At 41.2% G+C, this 16,812-nt stretch overlaps 1 protein-coding gene across 5 annotated transcripts in view; it reads right to left on the reverse strand.

Moving 5' to 3' along the window:
• ANO10 (anoctamin 10) overlaps positions 1-16,812 on the reverse strand; it is a 214,666-nt gene that overhangs the window by 73,145 nt on the left and 124,709 nt on the right. The gene's annotated exons all lie outside the window — the stretch shown is intronic.

Raw genomic sequence — 16,812 nt, forward strand, 5'->3', positions numbered from 1 at the left:
ACACTGGAAGAATCTCGAAACGGTGGAGTGGGGGGAAGTCTCCAAGGCCCGATGGCAGGAGGGATTTCAAGCCACAGGTACAAGAGGGGAAAACAGTTCTTCCCCTTCACTGAGGGGGTGGCAGGATGTGTTCACAGCTACAGCACATACGTGACATGAGCCTGTGACCTGAGATGGGTCTTCATTCAGACTTTTTTTTCTTTCCTCTAAGTCTTTTGTTGTCTTCCTAGTTTTTTTCCCCCCTCTAACACATATGCTGTGGCCTTGGGGGCAATTTGTTCAGTGCAGAACTAAAATGAATTAATAACTAGTCATATTTAATCATGCTTCCTTGAGTCCCAATGTAAAGTAAAGATACATCTTCACTACATACAAGTGAAGATGGCATTTCTTTAACTCTGTTGGGCAAAAGCCTTCTCCCTTCTCATCAGATCCACCTGCCTGCTTTGAATTGGTTTGAATCCAACAAGGCCCTGTGTGAACTTGACCTCCGCAACATGCCTCCTCCAGGGGATGAAGCTTCTATGTTCTCTTGGCCAGGGTCTCTGGAAGGTTCACGCCTCTTCCTTCTTCCCTAAAGCATCACTTTCCTTTACTCCTACCACACTCTGGTCATTATGAAGCTCAATTAGATATGTATGGGAGTAAACAGAAGCTACAGCTTTCATGTAAGGATCCCCTGGTGGACAGTGAGGCCTGTTGCCATATCAGGTATGCAAAGACTTTAGAGCTGAAACCATCTGCGAGAGTTTTTAAAGTCACTTCAAGGGCCAAAAACTGACCTTCAGTGACTATGTGTCACAGCTGAGAGCAAAATTCTAGATATTCCTTTCTACAAGACACTTCTTCTCCCCATGGGACCCTCCTGGTGGTGCTCTGTGAACGCACAGTGGCCATGGCAGAGCACACGCTTGGGGACCGGGCAGACCTACATGCAGACACCTCCCGCAGGCTGTTGTGCATGTCAGAGCTCCGTGGGAGCCTTGCTCTCCTCAAGCGACAGAGCACCCTCACACCCAGTGTGTGCTGAGTAGTCAACATATGGAAATGCCAATTCTTGGGGACTTCCCTGGTGGTCCAAAAGTGGGAAAGGAGTATGACAAGGGAGTATACTGTCACTCTGTTTATTTAACTTCTATGCAGAGTACACCATGCGAAATGCCAGGCTGGATGAATCATAAGCTGGAATCAAGCTACCCAGGAGAAATATCAATAACCTCAGATATGCAGATGATACCACTCTAATGGCAGAAAGTGAAGAGGAACTAAAGAGTCAATAGGAATGAAAGAGGAGAGTGAAAAAGCTGGTTTAAAACTCAATATTAAAAAAACTAAGATCGTGGCATGCACTATCAATTCTCAGCAAATAGAAGGGTAGAAAGTGGAGGCAGTGACAGATTTTTCTTGGGCTCCAAAATCACTGTGGGTGGTGACTACAGTCATGAAATTAAAAGATGCTTGATCCCTGGAAGGAAAGCTATGACAAACCTAGACAGTGTGTTAAAAAGCAGAGACATCACTTTGCTGACAAGGGTCAGTCTAGTTAAAGCTATGGTTTTTCCAGTAGTCATGTACAGATGTGCAAATTGGACCATAAGAAGGCTGAGCACCGAAGAATTGATGCTTTTGAACTGTGATGCTGGAGAAGACTTTTGAGAGTCCCTTGGACTTCAAGGAGATCAAACCAGTCAATCCTAAAGCAAATCAACTCTGAATATTCATTGGAAGGACTGATGCTGAAGCTAAAGCTCCAATACTTTGGCCACCTGACGCAAAGAGCCAACTCAATGGAAAAGACCCTGATGCCGGGAAATACTGAGGGCAGGAGGAGAAGGGATGACAGAGGATGAGATGGTTGGATGGCATCACCAACTCAATGGACATGAGTTTGAGCAAGCTCCAGGAGGCAGTGGAGGCCAGAGGAGCCTGGTGTGCTGCAGTCCACGGGATCGCAACGAGTCGGACATAGTGACTGAACATTGGTAGTCCAGTGAGGAAGACTCTGCGCTGCTTGGACGTCCTTGGTGGTATAAGAATCAGTGTGCTTCCACTAGAGGAGGGTACTAGTTTGATCCTTGTTCAGGAAACTAAGATCTCACATGCTGTGGGGGGCAGTCATAAATGAATAAATAAATAGGGCTTCTTTGGTGGCTGGGTGGTAAAGAATTAACCTGCCAATGCAGGACACTTGAGTTCAATCCCTGGGTTGGGAAGATCCCACATGCCACTGAACAGCTAAGGCCGTGGACCACAAGTACTAAGCCTGTGCTCTAAAGCCCAGGAGCTGCAACTACTGAAGCCCACCCACTCTAGAGCCTGTGTTCAAGAGAGGCCACCAAAATGAGAAGCTCTCACATTGCAACTACTGAGTAGCCCCCACTCACCACAACTAGAGCAAAGCCAGCACAGCAATGAAGACCCAGCACATCCATAAATAAATAAATAAATAAAATTATTAATAAATAAATAAAACAGAGCTCAGTTTTGGCCATTTAGAAAAAAAGAAATGCTAATTCTTTCATTGAATTTCACTGTTATATATAATTGATTTATAACATTAGTTTCAGTGTACAACAAATGACTCAATATTTGTATACACTGCAAAATTATCACCACAGTAAGTCTAGTTACCATCATCACCATACATAGTAATGAAATGTTTTTCTTATGCTGAGAAGTTGTAAGATTTACTCTCTTATGCAATACAGTATTAACTATTGCCACTACCCTGTACATTACATCCCCATGACTGACTGCTTTTACACCTGGAATTTCTTGCCTTTTGACCCCTTCAACCTGCCTCTTTGGCAACGACCAGTCTCTACAGTTCTCTACATTGGGGAGCTTGGTTTTTGTTAGTTAGATTCTACATACAAGTGAAACCATACAGTATTTCTCTCTCTTTGACTTATTTCACTTAGCATAATGCTATCAAGGTCCATCCATGTTGTCACAAATAGTAAGATTCCATTCTTTTTTATGGCTAAGAGTATTCCATTCATGCACATGTGTGTGTTCTTTACTCACTCATCTGCTGACAGACACAGGTCATTTCCATATCTTGGCTACTGTAAATAATGTTGCAATGAACACAGGAAGGCATATATCTGAATTAGGATTTCTGTTTTCTTTGGAAAACTGTACAGAAGTGAAACTGCTGGATCATATGACAGTTCTATTTAAAAGTTTTTGAAGACTCTCCATACTGTTTTCCACAGTAGCTGCACCAGTATACATTCCTACCAACAATACAAGAAGCTTCCCTTTTCTTCACACCCTCTCTAGCAATTTTTATTTGTAGAGCTTTTGATGATGGTCATTCTGACCAGTGTGAGGTAATATCTCATTGTGGTTTTGCTTTGCGTTTCTCTGATAATTAGTAATGTTGAGAACCTTTTAATGTGTCTATTGGCCATCTGTTTGTCTTCTTTGGAGTTTATATCTTCTGTCCAATTTTTAAACTGTTTATTTTTTGCTATTGAGTCATATGAGATTTTTATATATTTTGGATCTTAGCCTCTTATCAGATATATGATTTGCAAATATCTTCTCCCATTCAGTAAGTTCCCCATTCATTTTGTTGATAGTTTCTGATGCTGTGCAGAAACTTTTTAGTCTGAAGTAGTCCAATTTGTTAATTTTTGCTTTTGGTGTCAGATCCAAAAGATTCTTGACATTACCAAGACTGATGTCAAGAAGTTCACCGCCTGTCTTTCCTTCTAGGAGGATGCCACTCTCTTTTACAGCTTCAGGTCTTAGATTCAAGCCTCTGATCCATTCTGAATTAACTTTTGTGTATGGTATAAGATAATAGTCTTGTTTTATTCTTTTGAATGTGGCTGTCTAGTTTTTCCAACACCATTTATCTGAAGAGATTGCCTTTCCCCATTGAATATTCTTGCCTCTTTTAAAAAAAATGATCTTATTTATTTTTGGCTGTGCAGGGTCTTCATCTGCTATTCAGGCTTCTCATGTTACAGTGTGTGGGGGTTACTCTCTAGTTTGAGTGTCTGGGCTTCTCAGTGTGGGGGTTTCTGTTATAGAAAATGGTCTCTAGGGCATGCAGGCTTCAGCAGTTGAGGCACATGGGCTCAGGGCTCAGCAGCTGTGGCTCCTGGGCTCTAGAGCACAGGCTCAACAGTTGTAACCCATGGGGTGAGCTGCTCCACAGCACGTGGGATCTCCCCAGATCAGGGGCTGGACCCTTGTCTCCTGCACTGGCAGGTGGATTCTTTACCACTGAGCCACCAGGGAAGCCCTGTTCTTGCCTCTTTGTCATAAATTAATTAAACACATATGCACGGATTTATTCCAAGGCTCTCGATTTTGTTCCACTGATATGTCTGTTTTTAATGCCAATACCATACTGTTTGATTACCACAGCCTTGAAATATAGTGTCAAACCAGGGACTATGTAATGGCTCCAGCTTTGTTCTTCTTTCTCAAGATCGCTTTGGCTAGAGCCTGTGAGATAATAGAAAATATATATTTGGTCTCTACCCCTAGTTCCTGGCACAGAGTTCCTGTAATTTCCTATATTTTAAGAAAACTAGGAACATCTCTTTTTCAAATATTGATCTTTGACCTGTTTTTGACACAGAGCTCCTAAAGCCCTTGTCATTTCCTGGGTGGTAGGAGTGTCCTTTGCTCTCTTGAGATAATTCTGGATGAGCTGCTAGATGGCTCCTGGGTGAGGACTAGTCACCAGAAGGACCAGGCTAATATTATAAGATTGGAATTTTCAGTCCCACCTCCCATGCTCTTGAGAAGGGAGAAGGGATGAAATGGAGTTAATGATCTATCATGCCGACGTGATGAAGCCTTCCTTAAAGTACAGGGTTTGGAGAGCTTCCAGGTTGCTGAACATACAGAGAGACTGGGAGGGCAGAGTAGCCCACCAGGCTCCTCTGTCCATGGAATTCTCCAGGCAAGAACACCAGAGTGGGTTGCCATTTCCTTCTCCAGACTAGTGTCTGAAGTGTGCGTTAATAGGAAGTTTTGATGGAATGAGCTGTAACTAGAGTCTTTAGTGGTTCCATACAGATTTTAACATTCACCCCTTTCCCACATGCCCTGCACTGTGCATCTCTTCCACCTGGATGTCCATCTGTATTCTTTACTACAGCCTTTCATAAGAAACCAGTAAATGTAAGGAGACTTTTCCTGAGTTCTGTGAGTCACTCTAGCAATTAATCAAACTTGTGGAGGGGCTGGTGGGCACCTCCAATTTATAGCAAGTAATTCAAAGGTACAGGCATGAAGCTGGATTTGAAGCTGGCACCTGAAGTTTGAAGGTCCAACCTGTAGCTTATTGGTCAGAAACATAGGTGATATCCTGGGCTTTTGATTAGCGTCTTGTTGTTGCTGTTGTCCAGTAGCTCAGTCGTGTCTGACTCTTTGCGACCCCATGGACTGTAGCCCACCAGGCTCCTCTGTCCATGGAATTCTCCAGGCAAGAACACCAGAGTGGGTTGCCATTTCCTTCTCAAGACTAGTGTCTGAAGTGTGCGTCAATAGGAAGTTTTGATGGAATGAGCTATAGCTAGAGTCTTTAGTGGTTCCATACAAATTTTAACATTTTGTTCTATTTCTGTGAAAATGTCATTGATATTCTGATAGGGGTTGCACTGAATCTGTAAATTGCTTTGGGCAGTATTGAGACAGGCTGGGACCTGGGACCCTTTGCCAAAGTTCTCCAATGCTTATACCTGGACAAACATTTCAAGCAACGAAATACAAAGAAACTATAAGGGACTAAAAACAACTGGATACATGTGCAGTTGGGGCAAATTATGGACAAAAAGATACACAAAGACCAAAGAAACCCAAATGCCACTTCTGAAGAGCCCTGAGCAAAAACAGGGTGTCAAAAGCAAAAGGAGGGTATTGCGCAAGCCCCTTGCACACAGCACCACCAACGGGGTGGGGAAAACACCTAAGCCACCTCCGCAGCCCAACGCCTGGACACATCCTTACCCTCACCCCATATAAGGAAACACTTGCCCCACCTCTGGGAGGGAGCAAGGGAACATGTTGTTTTTACTTCCTCCTGAAGCTACAGGAGCCCCAATAAAGTGTCCTGTGAATTTCCTGTCTGACCTCTAGTCAATTTCTATTGATTGGGGAACGCCAAGAACCCTGGTAGGGATCAGAATGGACATTTTAACAATATAAATTCTTCCAATCCAAAAGCATGAAATAGCTTTCCATTTATATTTTCTTCCGTTTCTTTCATCACTGTTTTATAATGTTTCAGTTCAGTTCAGTTGCTCAGTCGTGTCCAACTCTTTGCGACCCCATGCAACACGCCAGTCTTCCCTGTCCTACTCAAACTCATGTCCATTGTGTCGGTGATGCCATCCAACCATCTCGTCCTCTGTCATCCCCTTCTCCTCCTGCCTTCAATCTTTCCCAGCATCAGAGTCTTTTCCAATAAGTCAGTTCTTCGCATCAGGTGGCCAAACTATTGGGAGTTTCAGCTTCAGCATCAGTCCTTCCAATGAATATTCAGGACTGATTTCCTTTAGGATTGACTGGTTGGATCTCCTTGCACTCCAAGGGACTCTCAAGAGTCTTCTCCAACACCATAGTTTAAAAGCATAAATTCTTCGGTGCTCAGCTTTCTTTACTATCCAACTCTCACATCCACACATGACCACTGGAAAAATAGTTATAGTGTTTAGTGTATAGGTGTTTCACCTCTTTGGTTATAGTTATTCTTTTTGATGCACTTGTCTATGGGATTGTTTTCTTAATTTCTCAGATAGTTCATTGTTAGTATATACACATGCAATGTATTTTTGTATATTTACTTTGTATACAGCAACTATACTGAATTCATTTATTAGTTCTAATAGTTTTTTTTTTTATAGAGTCTTAAGGTTTTCTATATATAAAATCATGTCATCTGCAAATAGTGACAGTTTTACTTCCTCCTTTCCAATTTGGATCCCTTTGATTTCTTTTTCTTGCCTAACTGCTCTGGCTAGGGCTTTCAATACTAAATTGAATAAAAGTGGTGATAGTTGGTTGTCTTCCTTGATTTGTCCTGTCACCATTCAATATGATATTGGTTGTAGGCTAGTCATATATGACCTTTATTGCATTGAGATGTGTTTCTTCTATATCCACTTTGTTGAGAGTTTCTACACAAATGTTGAGAATTCATCCACTCATCCATTCATCCACAAATGGAAGCTGAATTTTGTCCAATGCTCTTTCTGCATCTACTGAGATGATCACAGGGTTCTATCTTTCATTTTGTTAATGCGCTGAGTGATCTGAACCAACCATGCATACTGCAGTACATCCCACTGAAGCAGGGTGTGTGCTCCTTTTAATGTGTCACTGAATTTGGTTTGGGACAAGGATTTCTGCATCTATGTTCACTGAGGGTATTGGCCTGTCATTTTCTTTTTTTGTGGTGTCCTTGTTTAATTTTGGTATCAGGGTAAAGCTGGTCTTGTAAAACAAGTCTGAACCATTCCCTCCTCTTTACTTTTTAGGAAGAGGTTGAGGACTGGCATTAAATCTTCTTTGAGTATTTGGTAGAATTCACCAGGGAAGCCACCTGGTCCTAGACTTTAGTTTTGGGGGGAAGGTATTTCATTACTGATTAGTATTCTAGTAACTGGCCTCCTCAGATTTTCTATTTCCTCATGATTCTGTCTTGGAAGGTTGTATTTTTCTAGGCATTTATCCACTTCTTTGAGGTTGTCTGATTTGTTGGGAGTACTGGGGCTGGAGTTTTTGATGAGACTGTAGCCCTTCCTACCAACCTCAACGTCATCCTTTTCTTATCTGATATGAAGGGGCTGTTCAGCTATTTTTCAGGTCTTTTTCAGAGGGAACTGTTTCATATGTAGCTATAGATCTGGTGTGTCCATGGTAAGAGGTGAGTTCAGGATTTTCAAAGTTGATATTCTTGAACCACACTCTAGAAATGTTAATTCCTAAAGTAAGTATTCTACGATTTTGTCAGATTGGACTCTCTGACCATCTTCAACTCAGTTTGGGACTGAAGACTTCAGTGGTAACAATTTAACTAGCTATTTTTTTGAAGACATAAACTACTACAAAGAATGTTAGTGTCCTACAATGGAGCCTCCTAAAAATCATACGGTATCTATATATAAATGAAAAGAGAAAGTAACTCCATTTAATTTTGCTCTTTTATAAGTCTTCATTCCAATTCAATTAATACTGCTTACATGGGTAGCTCAAATGGTAAAGAACCTGCCTGCAATGTGGGAGGCCCGGGTTCAATCCCTGGATTGGGAAGATCCCCTGAAGAAGGGCATGGCAACCCACTCCAGTATTCTCTTGCCTGGAGAATTCCATGGACAGAGAAGCCTGGAAGCTACAGTCCAAGGGGTCGCAAGGAGCTGGACATGACGACTGAGCAACCAACACATACATACGCGCGCATACACAAATGTTCTACAGAAGGCCACGATGTCACTGTCTGCAATTTTCACTCTGAACAAATGTTTCTAACCAAAATTAAACTTCTAAATCAAGAATCTGTGCCAGGATATACTGGGCTTCACAGTTCAGGCACCGAACTGTGCCAATGGCATCAGATAATTAACTGGGTGATGCATGACAGAAAGATCCTAACCTGCTTCTCAGAATCTGCAGGCAAGAAAAGCCTGAAAGATTGGGCAGGAATGGTGGGGGGGGGGGGCAGTGCGCGCCAGATTTCTGCCTACCCCACTGTGGATCTTTCACTTATGGTATCATTGAACAAATAATTGGCTTCCTTAATTATTAAAACATTCTACTTTATATGTTTCCCTGAAGCAAAATGTTACCATATTTACTAATGAACATATGCTTCAATTTACTATTTCTGTCACTGACAAATTTTATAAAACCAAATAAAAATTCCTCAAAAAAGACTTACAAGCATTTCTGGTTTCAGCTCTAACAACATGTAAAGAGCTTGGAAGATGTCACTCCCGTCAATTCAACAAGAAAAAGCTGGACAGCCTTAAAATGAATGATTTTCTTGACCTGTCTGAGAAGTGAGGACAAACCACCACCATAAAAACGTGGAGAGACAAGTGCATCTAGAGAACTCTATCAACCAAGACCCACCTAGCTAGAGCAGAAGCTGCAGGAGCCGTAAACAAGCAGGAACCCTCAACTGGTAATCTGGATGAATTGCTGCGAGTGGTGGAGTGTGACTAGCATGAGTCAGAAAGCCCTAAGGGTTGCTGTCTTGTTGAGGGGGGCACACTTTCACAGGCTTTCACTCCAGGAACGCAATCAGGTTCCCATAGCTAGGGTACATGTAGGATCCCCTCATGGGTCTTGCAGGAGCAGAGGAGTAGGCAGGAGGAAATACTGTTCAGAACCTTCTCCATAACAATGGCTTACTCTCCAGGGGTAAGCACTTAGCTGGGGAAAATTCTGAAACTTGATTTCAACCGGAATAGGGAAATTCCTCCCTGCTCCAGCCCCCTCCAGCCTTCCTGCCTCACTGCTGCTGCTGCTGCTAAGTCGCTTCAGTCGTGTCCGACTCTGTGTGACCCCATAGATGGCAGCCCAACAGGCTCTCCCGTCCCTAGGATTCTCCAGGCAAGAACACTGGAGTGGGTTGCCACTGCCTTCTCCAATGCATGAAAGTAAAAAGTGAAAGTGAAGTCGCTCAGTCGTGTCCGACTCTTAGCGACCCCATGGGACTGCAGCCTACCAGGCTCCTCCGTCCACGGGATTTTCCAGGCAAGAGTACTGGAGTGGGGTGCCATTGCCTCACTGAGGGAGAAATAAAAACAAAAGCATAACATAGTCAACAAAGGTCAGGGTTTCAAGAAAATAGACTGGGAACTCTGCAGGCAGGGAAGGGGAAGGAAGTGGATGGAAAAGCTATACTTGTCCTGAAAGAGTGTCCCCCTAAAAGACTTATTTAATCAGAAGATTACAGAATGCATCCCCACCTCAACATGTTATCACACACCAACAAGGTTCCAGCATAACCACACCGAATTATAGTTACATGGGCTGCAAGACACAGACTCTCCAAGGAGAAAAACAGGGAAGCCCAAAGTGAAGAGGGGAGACCAACACAAGGCTATTAGAGAAACATAGAGCCTGTGGCACCTATAGCCATAGTAAACAAGGAATACAGCCCAACTCCTAGCCGGACTAACACAGGTTCTTAGACTAAAGGCCTACCAACCACCTCTGATGCCTGACTAAAGCGTGTCTGGCTTTCAACACCAAATTACAAGGCATGCCAAAAGGAAAGGAAAACACTCTGAAGAAACCATCAGAACCAGCCATAACAGATTTTGGAATCATCATGCAGGGAACTTAAAATAACTATGATTAATATGCTAAGGGCTCTAATGGTAAAAGTAGGCAAAATGCAAGGATAGGTGGGTGATGTAAGCAAAGAAATGGAAAATCTAAGGAATAAACTGAAATGCTAAAAATCAAAAACACTAACAGAAATGAAGAACGCCTTCGATATGCTCATAAGTAGACAGGAGATAGCTGAGGAAAACCCAGCAATCTTGAAGATAGGTCAAAAGAAACTTTCCACGCTGAAATGCTAAGAGGAAAAGGATAGGGAAAAAAAGGAAAATAGTCATTCCTTGGGGGACAATATTAAAAGGTGTATCATGTGCATAACTGTGACATCAGAAGGAGAATAAGGAGGGAATGGAGAAAAAGAAATAGTTGAGGAAATAATGGCTAAATTATTGATAGCCATATCAAAATTAATGATAGACTCCAAAGGTCTGGGAAGCTCATAAAACATGAAGCTGGTAATTACTACAATATCTACACCTAGTCATATCGTATACAAACTGCAGAAGACTGCAAACAAAGAGAAAATCTTGAGGGAAAAAAACCCCAGCTTTCCTTTAAAGGAACAAGAATAAAAGAGCACACCCTTCTCATCAGAAACAATGAAAGCAAGAAGAGAAAAAAGCTAAATATTCGAAGTGTGGAAAGAGGGAATCCCTGGTGGTCCTGCGGTTAGGAATTCATGCTCTTACTGCCCAGAGTCCAGGTTCAAGCCCTGTTGGGGCAATTAAGGTCCCACAGGCTGTGTGGCCAAAAAATAAAGTGTGGAAAGAAATCCCCACTAAGCTAGCGTTTACATCCAGTGAAACTATCTTTCAAAAGTGAAGAAGTAAAAACTTCCCGTTATTTCAGAAGTTACTACTCTAGAAGTCTGAGAGAAAGGGAGAGAGATGGAATATGAACGACAACGCACTGCCACCAGACCTGCCCTGCAGCAAGTGCTAAAGGAAGTTCTTCTGTTATATAAAATATAACACTTTATTTTTCTAATTCTTAATTCATCTCGAGATAACTGTTTGTTTAAAGCAGTAACTGTTACTGGATGATTATAGAACATGGATAAGTTAAACGAGTGACAGCTATGTTTTAGGGGACAAGAGGGATGAATTGGGAAGACTTTATTATAAGATATATATGTACTATACCACATAGGAGGTGGTATAGTGCTATTTGAAGGTGGACTTAGATGAGTTTAAACTCTATGGCAATCACTACAATGTTTTCTTTAAAAAAGAAGTACAGTTGACAGGCTAAGAGAGGAGATAAAATGGAATCATATAAAATGCTTAAGTATTAAAACCACAGAACGCCGAAAAAATAACACCTGTAGCAAAGAGAAAACTGAACAACATGGTAGATATTAGTCCAACTACGTCAATAATCATTTTTAAAATGTACAATCTAAATACACAAGTTAACAGACAGAGGATATCAGAGAGGACACAAAGTAAGGCTTAACTATATGCTATCTGCAAGAAAACCATCTTACATGCAGGGACTCAAGAAAGGTTAAAAATACAGGGATGCATGCTGTTCTTAATGTCTAATACCATTCTCCAATTTTTAAAAAAAACCTTGAGTCTCTTGGTGAACTGGTTGATTCTAAGACTGGGCAAGAGATACATAAAATGAGACTGGAACATCTTTTAGTGGCAGAAAATAAAGGGAGTGCTCAAAAAGAAAACACACACACACTATGGGTGCACATGGAAGGGACTCAGGAGCCAACTGAGAGAGCCCCCAGTGGCCAAAGCTGGAACTATGTGAGCAACAGAATAAAGTGGTATTGCACGACAACCCAAAATACAAAATAAAAACCCAGGAACCTGGGTTTCTCAGGTGGCACAGTGGTAAAGAACACACCTGCCAGCGCAGGTGATGCTGGTTTGATCCCTGGGTAGGGAAGATCCCCTGGAGGAGGTCATGGCAACCCACTCCAGTATTCTCGCCTAGAGAATCCCATGGACAGAGGAGCCTGGTGGGCTACAAAGTCCAGGCGGGTCGCAAAGAGTCAGACATACGCATGCATCCATGAGCCTCTACTAATACATATAAATGACCAAATAACTAAATGGGGAGAAGAGGCAGATCTCCCTCGTGGAGAACTCCAAATAATTCATATAGATAGCCCTCAAGATCACTACACATTAGGGCTCAAGACTGCAAGTGGCTTCATGAAGCAAGGAATGCTTCCCCTCTTCCGTTTCCCAAGGCTCATTAGAATATAGCATCAATGCCTACTCCTTGTAGAACTTACCAGCAATATCCTATTGTTTGATAATGTTGCCTTAACAGAACATTTTATATCTTTGCCAGAGCAAGGAAAATAGAAAAGCAATTGCATAGAGGCAGTGGATGTAGAAGAAAGAGGAGGGGGAAAAAAATAAAGTCTGCTTTAAAAGAGAAATAACTTCATAGGACTGAATAGGGAGTTGATGTGAAAGAAAAGGGCTAGAACTTTTTATAGTTACCCATTTAAAAAACAGACCAAAGATAAAATTTTACATTTTCCACTGACACACTTTCTTGGAGGAAATATTAGCTTGCTACTTTTTCTCTTAATGAACATTATTGTTAGAAAAGTTTAAAAAAATTGAACTTACTTTTTCGGCAAAGTCAGATTTTCACTGGGAATATTAAAGTCCCCTCACAATTAAAAAATAACTTTAACAGCTTTCCCAAGAGAGGAATTTTCATATGCAAATAATAATAATGGAAATGGCAACCCACTCCAGTATTCTTGCCTGGAGAATCCCAGGGACAGAGGAGCCTAGTGGGCTTCGGTCTATGGGGTTGCACAGAGTCGGACATGACTGATGTGACTTAGCAGCAGCAGCAAGCTTTGATAATAGCAAAAAGCAATTTTTCCTGGCTATTCTGAGTTTACCATAAATGTGAACATTTTAACTTTTTTTTTTGTCTTTTGAAATACCTATTTGAAAGTAATACAGTTCTATGCTTGGGGGTGGAGATGTATATAGTGAAAAATTTCCTTCTTGCTCTTGCCTCTGTCTGCCAAGGGTCATGTTGTGCTCAGGGGCCACTGATAAAGTGCCAACTACAGAAGGTCACTCACCACCCTGTTCTATAAGAATGAATTCATTTGCCACTGCAGTCACTGACCTTCAAAACACCCTGAAAAGAATGGCACAGAACAGACCTTCAGATAGATATTTTCAGGAGGAATTTTTCATGAACTTGGATTCTTGCATTTTCCCACACTTAGACAAGCATTAAAACCATGAACTAAAATATATGTTCCCTGTGACTAGCAGCAACCTTGTTAACAAGATGTGTGCTTGATTACACATATCCATAGCCAAGATCGCCTATATGCTTAAGACAGGCTGAGACCTGTGACCTGAGACCCTTTGCTGCAATATTTGCACCTGAACAAATATTTCCAAGCAACAAAATACAAAGAATCCATAAGGGCTTAAAAATAACTGCATGAATGTGCAGCTGGGGCAACTTATGGACAATAAGATACAAGAAGACCAAAAAAACCCAAATGCCACTTATGAAGAAACTGGAGCAAAAACAGGATGTTGGGAGCAAAAGCAGGGTACTGCCCACTCCCCCTGCACTCAACACCACCAACGGGGTGAGCAAACCCCTCTGGCCCAACTCCTGGGCATAACCCTACCCTTATCTCACGCAAGGAATCGGATCTCCTCCCAGCCTCAGGGAGCAAGGGAACCTGTTATGTGCTTTTGCTATCCCCCTCTACTGCAGTATAAGTCCCAATAAAGCCTTGCCTGAATTTCTTGTCTGCCTTCTAGTCAATTTCTATTGATTGAAGAAGGCCAAGAACTCTGGTTGGTATCATGCTGACCTCCTCCCTTACTTCTTCAGAACAGTTTCTCAGGGCTATCCCAGAGCCTATCCCTGGGCCACAGTCCTCAGTAAGACACTGGATAATCTCAGCTCACAGCTCTTATGTTGTTAGTCGCTTTTTTTCCCCAAGTCAACACAAGTAAATAGGACTATATTATCGTTATTCTTAATCTTAACAAAAAAGGAGTATACAGCAATAGTGTTCTGCATTTTTAGTTTATACGTATTATTATTGGAGCTCTTTCATATTCCTACATAGAAAGCATCCTTAATTTACTGAACATAAATGGACATTTATGTTATTTTCAGTATTTTGTTATCATTAGGGATACTGCAATGAATATCCCCATATATTTATCATTTTGTACATATGCAAGTATACTTGTGGGATAAATTCCTAAATGTAGAATAGTTTTTCAAAGGATATATGTTATTGTAGTTTAAGTAGATTGTTCCAAACTGCTCCCTGTGTGGTGTTGAGCCAGTATGCACTTCCAGAAGCTGAGTATGAGGGTGCCTGCTCCTCTGCAGCAGGCTGACACAGGATAATATCCCTCTTGAGGATGTCCAGCAGTCTGATAGGCGACAACCTATGTTTCAGTTTAGTTTCACTTTGCATTTCTTACTCAGTAGTATTAAGTATCTATTTATATGCTTAACAGTCATTTGCATTTTATTTGTGAAGTTTCTGTTCAAATTGAAAAGCATCTGAAAAGACAGGGGCTGAAAAAAAAAGGAAAAAGGAAGGAGAGGAAGAACAAAGTACACCAAGTTGTGTACAAGCACAAAGAACTTGACCTCTGGCTTAAATTTAATGTAATTGATATTAGAACATGTTAAATTATAATGATTTTTTTTTACTATCGTTCTTTATTAAGAGATTTTATTTTTAGAGCAATTTTAGCTTTGCAAAGTAATTGCACGTAAAGTACAGAAAGTTTCTATGTCCCCTTCACTTCCCCCAAAGGTTTCCTCTATTATTAACAACTTATGTTACTGTGGCCACAGGACTGGAAAAGGTCAGTTTTCATTCCAATTCCAAAGAAAGGCAATGCCAAAGAATGCTCAAACTACTGCACAATTGCACTCATCTCACATGCTAGTAAAGTAATGCTCAAAATTCTCCAAGCCAGGCTTAAGCAATATGTGAACCATGACCTCCCTGATGTTCAAGCTGGTTTTAGAAAAGGCAGAGGAACCAGAGATCAAATTGCCAACATCCGCTGGATCATCGAAAAAGCAAGAGAGTTCCAGAAAAACATCTATTTCTGCTTTATTGACTATGCCAAAGCCTTTGATTGTGTGGATCACAATAAACTGTGGAAGGTTCTAAAAGAGATGAGAATACCAGACCACCTGACCTGCCTCTTGAGAAATCTGTATGCAGGCCAGGAAGCAACAGTTCGAACTGGACATGGAACAACAGACTGGTTCCAAATAGGAAAAGGAGTACGTCAAGGCTGTATATTGTCACCCTGCTTATTTAAGTTATATGCAGAGTACATCATGAGAAACACTGGACTGGAAGAAACACAAGCTGGAATCAAGATTGCCGGGAGAAATATCAACAACCTCAGATATGCAGATGACACCACCCTTATGGCAGAAAGTGAAGAGGAGCTAAAATGCCTCTTGATGAAAGTGAAAGAGGAGAGCGAAAAAGTAGGTTTAAAGCTCGACATTCAGAAAACGAAGATCATGGCATCTGGTCCCATCACTTCATGGGAAATAGATGGGGAAACAGTGGAAACAGTGTCAGACTTTATTTTTTGGGGCTCCAAAATCACTGCAGATGGTGACTGCAGCCATGAAATCAAAAGACGCTTACTCCTTGGAAGAAAAGTTATGACCAACCTAGATAGGATATTCAAAAGCAGAGACATTACGTTGCCGACTAAGGTCCATCTAGTCAAGGCTATGGTTTTTCCTGTGGTCGTGTATGGATGTGAGTTGGACTGTGAAGAAGGCTGAGCATGAATATAGCTGACATAAACATTCACACGGAAGTTTTTGTGTAGACATAAATTGGGTAAATATCTAGGAGGGTAATTGCTGGAATGTATGGTAAACCTATATTGAGTTCTTTACTGTTTAACTGTTCTCCAAGAGGCTATACCATTTTGCATTTCCCACTAGCCATGAATAAACTGTTGGGTTTATTTATGGGTTGTTATGTTAATTTATGGGTTGTTATGTTGAGTTTTAGGAAGTCTTTGTATATTTTGTATACAAGTCCTTCAGGAGATATGTCTACTGAAAATATTTTCTCCTAGTCTGTGGCCTAGTGTCTTGTCATTACGTTTTGAAGAGAAGAAGTTTTATAATTAAAAAAATTTTAAGTCCATCTTATTTCTTTCATGCTTTTGGAACTGTATAAAAATTCATTGCTAAACACTAGGTCACCTAGATTTTCTATATTATCTTCTATAAGTTTTATAGTTTTTTGTTTCACATTTAGGTTTCTGATCCATTTTGGGTTAATTTTGTGAATGATGTAAGGCCTGTTAAATATATATACATTTGCATGTAAATGTTCAGTTGTTCTAGCACCCTTGCATCCTCGGTTGAAAAGACTATCCTTTCTCCACTAAACTGCCTTTGCTCCTTAAAGATCAGTTCACTGTTTATTTGAGTCCATTCTGTTCAACTGATATGTTT

Source organism: Ovis canadensis, chromosome 19, assembly GCF_042477335.2.
Source record: "Ovis canadensis isolate MfBH-ARS-UI-01 breed Bighorn chromosome 19, ARS-UI_OviCan_v2, whole genome shotgun sequence".
NCBI classification, from domain to species: domain Eukaryota; kingdom Metazoa; phylum Chordata; class Mammalia; order Artiodactyla; family Bovidae; genus Ovis; species Ovis canadensis.